The following is a 7,075-nucleotide window of genomic DNA, read 5'->3' as shown; positions in this document are numbered from 1 at the left end:
TCTTCTGGGTGGACGCCCTACGCTGCGCTTGCTAGTCCGTGGTCTCCACTCAAGCACTTTTCGACCCCATCGGCCATCTTCTCTGCGCGCAATGTGGCCTGCCCATTGCCACTTCAGCTTGCTAATCCGGTGGGCTATGTCGGTAACTTTAGTTCGTCTACGGATCTCCTCATTTCTGATTCGATCACGCAGAGAAACTCCGAGCATAGCCCTCTCCATAGCTCGTTGAGCGACTTTGAATTTTGAGATGAGGCCGATAGTGAAAAACTACGTTTCGGAGCCGTAAGGCATCACTGATAACACACATTGATTAAAGACTTTCGTCTTGAGGCACTGAGGTATGTCGGACAAAAAGACATTACGTAGTTTCCCGAACGCTGCCCAACCGAGTTGGATTCGGCGGTTAACCTCCTTCTCGAAGTTGGACCTACCTAATTTGACTACTTGTCCTAGGTAGATGTACGAGTCAACAACTTCGAGTACCGAGTTCCCAACAGAGACTGGGATGGGCACAACATTGGCATTTGACATAAGTTTCGTCTTGTCCATGTTCATTTTCAAGCCCACCCGTTGTGAAACTCGGTTGAGGTCATCGACCATCATGCTGAGTTCCTCCATCGACTTTGCCATGACTACGATATCGTCGGCAAACCAAAGGTGAGTGATGTATTCGCCGTTGATGTTGATGCCAAGTCCTTGCTTGAAGGCGTCTTCCATTACGGCAGTATACAGTTTCGGAGAGATAACATCTCCCTGCCTTACACCTCTTTGCAATAGAATCACCTTCGCACTCTGCTCCTGACTCGGACCGACATGGTGGCGTAACTATACAAACACTTCAACACTTCGATGTACCGATAGTCAATATTGCATCGCTGAAGAGACTCAAGCAGTCTAGAGGCTAGTTTAGATCTCGTTCAAACCAATTTTCGGTGGAAGTTTGCATGATAATGTACATCATATATATTTTTTAGTTTTGTCATTCTCTTATTTTAGAAATTAAAGGGGGGGGGGGGTGCACGCAATTTACCACTTTGGAAGTGTCTCTCGCGCAAACTATTCAGTTTAGAAAACAATTATATTAGAAACCTCAATATCATTTTTGAAGACCTATCCATAGATACCCCACACGTATGGGTTTAATGAAAAAGAAATTTTAAGTTTCAGTTCTAAGTATGGGGGACCCCCAAAATTTATTGTATTTATTTTCTATTTTTGTGTTAAAATCTTAATGCGGTTCACAGAATACATCTACTTACCAAGTTTAAACAGTTCTTGTAGTTTCGGAAAAAAGTGGCTGTGACATACGGACGGACAGACACACAGACACACAGACAGACATGACGAATCTATAAGAGTTCCGTTTTTTGCCATTTGACTACGAAACCCTATAAAGGAGGTATTAATTCGGTTTTTTTTAAAGTTTGATATCTCCGTCATTTCGGGATCGATTTTGAAAATTCTTTTTTTAGTTGAGTTGTAACTTGTAAGTATATACATACAGATTGGTTCCGTCTTTGTCAAAACCCAGTTCTGAGGGTGAGATTAAGGAGGAATCGAGGGCACTCTTCAAATCTTGTAGGTATACATATAGTAGTAGGGTGGTTCACGTTTGTATGGGAAAAATTCAAACTCTAGCTAGAAGAAGCGGCACCCCCTTATTTTGTTACACTTATTATGTTGACAAAATACACCAAGTTTGTAATCTTATCTTAACTACAAGGGGGTGCTCAAACACTTAGAAATTTTCAAATTGTATGAAATCCAAAAAAATTAAGTTACTATTTTTTAGATCTTTATGTCTCTCTCTCTTCAATCGGTCCCTCATTGCTGAGGATCGTGACTCCGTTTGATTCCGTCAACTAGTTGTCTCCATCGGTCCCGTTCTGTAGCTTGGTGGAGTGCGTCGCTGACAGGTATTTTTAGTTCCTCCGCTATTTGGTCCGACCATCGTTTGGGACTTCTACCCCTAGGCCTTTTTCCCTCTATTTTACCGGTCACGATAAGGCGTTCCAAATTGCTGGTATCCCTGCGTGCGTAGATTTTTATGTAAGTAGTAGTTTTCACATTATTTGAAAGTGTGATTTAAAAGATATTATTTTGAAAGAAAATGTTTTTCTACTTCAAAACTTATACATCACATGTGCAAATAGTGTGAAACCAGATATTTAAATAAAATTCTGAATAATACTCTTTTTTTTGGGTTTCAAACAACATACAAAATTTCAACGTGGTGAGGCGTCCCCTTGTAGTTGAGATAAATTACGAAACTTGGTGTATTTTATCAACATAATAAGTGTAACTAAATAAGGGGGTGCCCCTTAGGAAAAAAAAAATGTTTTTTGAACCACCCTAACATATAGTGATACTGGTGTTTTTATAAACAAACCAAGCATTTACATTCAAAATTGTGACATTTGATGAAGTGAAACTGCTGATGATGATCAGAATGGAACTCTTCAACGACGCATAGTTCATGTTTGGGGATTTGTCCTCTTCGTTATGTTTGTTAAGCACGTTAGGTTTTTAAGTCACATTTTCGTCAAGTTCAAGTTCTAATGATGGGACACATAAGGAATCGAGGGAACTCTACAAATCTGAATGGCATTGTATAGTGACTTTTGTATTTTCATCAGGCAAACAAGGATTTACATTAAGAACAGTGGCATTTGATGAAGTGGTATTGCTGATGGTGATCAGAACGGAACTCCTCGACGACTTGTCTTTTTCTAATTGATTGTTAAGCAAGTGGGGTACCACTGGCAAAACAAGCAAGATTTTGAATTCGACTTCTACCTGAACCTGGACCCGGACGCGGACCCGGACTCGAGATCGCGAATTCGGACACGGACCCGTTTTCTATTTGGTTGGTGTAAATGGTGTTGGTGAATTTTTTGATTAATTCGGGCGAAAACTGGAAGGTTAGGTTAGGTATCATAAAATGTTCATGAAGAGAAATTGTAAGAGATGGTATCATTACCAACAACTGTGGAAAATACTGTTTGGTTACTCTTTATTTAAAAATAGCAAAATCAAATTGCATGATTTCATTCGTTTTCTCCACTGTACACAGAATAAGTAATGATGTTACTATATATGTTCAGAATATTATTTGAATAAACTTAGGATAGGATACTTAGGATAGGAAATAAAATGTGTGTTTTTATATCTTTAAACCCAATTACTAAGTAGACTGCACATACATTAAAGTCACATTAAAATTCCATTTTGCGAAATAGAGATTACAACATTTAACTTTGCAAAAGTAGATAATTGAAATATTTTAAAAGCAATAAAAATAGATTAGGTTAGATTCGAGCTACAATGACATTAGTTTGGGTTCAAGGCAAGGTTGCAGGGCCTCAACAAGGGAAAAAAGGGGGAGGGACTGTTGGCCTGGCTCAGTGAGCCAGAACTCACCCACTAATCCCTACTACTGCCGTAAGCAGGTAATGAATTCCCAATGTATTAAGTTTAGGTTTGATAAATTATAAATATATTTTATTAATAACATAATAATATACAAATATGTATAATCATAAAGTAATAAATAAGCCTACAGCTATTAATAATGTCCGTAATCTGTATAATTCCAAAATACGGATCCCTCGGATGCGGATGCTACTTACATAATCTCGTCTGTCAAGGTGTTTCGGCAGGAAAGGCCTTGGCAGACTTATAAATTCCTGAAATGAGAGTTCATACCTACCGACTAGAATTGGTTTCATGGTGGTATCAGATGGGTTAGTGTACGGTAACCGATGGTCATCTTGCTTATAATCTCGTCTGCCAAGGTGTTTCGGCAGGAAAAACCTTGGCAGACTTATATATTTCTAAAATGGGGGTTCATACCTACCGACTGGAATTGGTTTCATGGTGGTATCAGATGGGTTAGTGTAGGGTAACCGATGCCGACCTTGCTTACATAATCTCGTCTGCCACGGTGTTACGGCAGGAAAAGCCTTGGCAGACTTATATATTCCTGAAATGAGGGTTCATACCTGCCGACTGGAATTGGTTTCATGGCGGTATCAGATGGGTTAGTGTACGGTAACCGATGGTCATCTTGCTTATAATCTCGTCTGCCAAGGTGTTTCGGCAGGAAAAACCTTGGCAGACTTATATATTCCTAAAATGGGGGTTCGTACCTACTGACTGGAATTGGTTTCATGGTGGTATCAGATGGGTTAGTGTAGGGTAACCGATGCCGACCTTGCTTACATAATCTCGTCTGCCAAGGTGTTTCGGCAGGAATAGCCTTGGCAGACTTATATATTCCTGACATGAGGGTTCATACCTACCGACTGGAATTGGTTTCATGGTGGTATCAGATGGGTTAAATTAGGGGTCCCGTTGGCCACCTTTGAGAGCGTCTGCCAAGCACTTCCGGCTAAAAAAATACTGGCAGACTTCGCTTTTATGTGTCTACATGTAAATTTCTAACTGCTGCCATAATTATTATTTCGGTATCAGATGGGTTAAATCAGCCCCCTTTTTTCGCACCGGAAGTGGCCTTCTTTTTCGTACTTTCGGCAAGTTCCGCCGTGGCAGACTATCGAATTCGGACTTAGCATCACTTTTATGGTTTCCCATTGTGTATTTCATCGTGGTATCAAGTCGGTTAAAAAATTTGCGGCCGGCTCTTCTACCGAGCTGCTGAGGTGAAAACTATTATACCTACTTCTATAGCAAGTAAGTACCTAGAATTATTTTTCTTTCGAGTTTCAAGTGTTTGTACTTACTTACATGGGGAGAGATAGAATAGCTTGAAAACCATGAGGGGTCGTGCACAAATCACGGGAGGTTTGATGGGGGGAGGGGGGGTCACGAAAAACTCACGATAGATCACGTTGGGAGAGGGGGGGTATAAGGAAACTTCATGTGTATTTTTCTACAGTAAACAAAAGTAAGAAAAAAAAACCAACCACAGGAGTAAATACCTCTTCTCGGTTTCGTTAAACATAAATCTTCACTCTGCACTTCAAAATAGGGAATGTATTTAACGAAAATAGAAAAATAAACAATATTTTCTAAATAAGTACAAGACTATTTATTTATCTTAAAATTAGGTCGACTGAAAAAAAATCAAAATAATACACGTGAGGTTGCGTGGGGGGAGGGGGGTAGCCAAAAACCTCACCAAATATCACCAAGGGGGAGGGGGGGTCAAAAAGTAGCCAAAAATACCTCGCTTGATTTGTGCACAACAAATTTTTGATTTGTGTGCTTTTTGTGTCAAGAGTGAACAGGCACCTTCTGGGCGAGCTCGCTCCATCGTAGGCCACGTCTACGCCTCGGCTAGTCTGTGGCCATGAGTAAGCCCATTCATAATAAAAAAAAAACAACCTCTGAGGAATGTACCGACTAGTCGGGAAAGCCGACGATCCGGCCTCATTTGTAGTAAGCGATTAGTCGGCGACTATTAGTCGGCAAAAATGGCCGATTAGTCGATGTTCTGTGGTCGGCACTTTAAAGTGACAGACAATCAGGGCAAAAGAAATAAACAGCAAATATATACCATAAACTTTTCACCTACTTATTTGTGACATTTATAATAATAAATAATAATAATAATAAATAAATAAATATTATAGGACATTCTTACACAGATTGACTAAGTCCCACAGTAAGCTCAAGAAGGCTTGTGTTGTGGGTACTCAGACAACGATATATATAATATACAAATACTTAAAATACATAGAAAACACCCATGACTCAGGAACAAATATCTGTATCATCATACAAATAAATGCCCTTACTGGGATTCGAACCCAGGACCATCGGCTTCGCAGGCAGGGTCACTACCCACTAGGCCAGACCGGTCGTCATAATAATACTTGCACTGCGTGGGCCGCTGCAGACTTTTCTTGGTCTGACTCTAACACACTACAATTACACACTACAATATGACGAATAGTGCGACGAAAGGGTGAAAAAATTATAACAAAAGTTATAGTGTGCTATCAAAATCGTTTCAGACTTTTCTTGGTCTAACTTTTAAGTTTGTGTCGTTTTTCCACCATAGCATCTAACCCGCGGCGTCAGAGGGTAAAGGCCAAAGGGGGAGTTTTTGCCTATCTCTTCTACAAACAGGCAGTTTTTAGGGTTCCGTAGTCACCTAGAAACCCTTATATTAGTTTCGCCATGTCAGTCTGTCTGTCTGTCTGTCTCTCCGAGGCTTTGCTCCGTGATCGTTAGTGTTAGAAAGCTGCAATTTGGCATGGATCATGCAGTGCGACAGAACGGCGGAATAAAAACTACATTTTCATCACACTCGCTCAGTAAATGTAGAATTGCACGCAAATTTAGCGGGAGTTATAGAAAAAGCGTTTTCCCTTGGGACTTATGAAGTTTCTAGTGCCATAATTAACAGTTTTTTTGTCTTTGAACTTATTTTTTGTATCGCAAGTGTGATGAAAAACATTGCGTGTAACTCGGGGCGTACTTAATAATATTGCAAACTCAAGTATATATAAATCGCTCCGGCAAGCCGTCGCGATTTAACTTACTCTCGTTTGCAATATATTTAACTTACGACCCATGTCGCACAATGTACTTATTTTTTTTAGTATTTTCGTAAATATCGCTCCTAAAGAAAAAATACTTTACCTGCAAATGCAATAAAGGTACTCCCTTATACTTGTAATGTAACTTAACTATACTTGGTCAAGCAAATCTTGTCAGTAGAAAAAGGCGCGAAATTCAAATTTTCTAAGGAACGATATCCCTTCGCGCCTACATTTTTCAAATTTGCCGCCTTTTTCTACTGACAAGATCTGCTTGACCATATATAATAGCCCCCGTTTGCCCTATTTTGAGAATAGTAATTACGAAACCCTACACTGAGCATGGCCCGACATGCTCTTGGCCGATTATTGTTTATTGTTAGCGCCAAAATTGCGCATGAATATGCATGACATCATACAAAACTGTGGGTCAAAGTTGAAGTGGAAATTGAAATCACGAGGAAAAAGATCTCAGTTTCTTGTCGCCCGTGATTAAAGCTGGTTCTTTCAGAAAAGTGGAAAATACTTAAGTATCTGGTAAGTTTTTATTTAAATATTTTAATAACAAG

This window comes from Cydia fagiglandana, chromosome 27 (assembly GCF_963556715.1).
Source record: "Cydia fagiglandana chromosome 27, ilCydFagi1.1, whole genome shotgun sequence".
NCBI lineage: Eukaryota > Metazoa > Arthropoda > Insecta > Lepidoptera > Tortricidae > Cydia > Cydia fagiglandana.
This window is presented reverse-complemented; position numbering follows the sequence as displayed.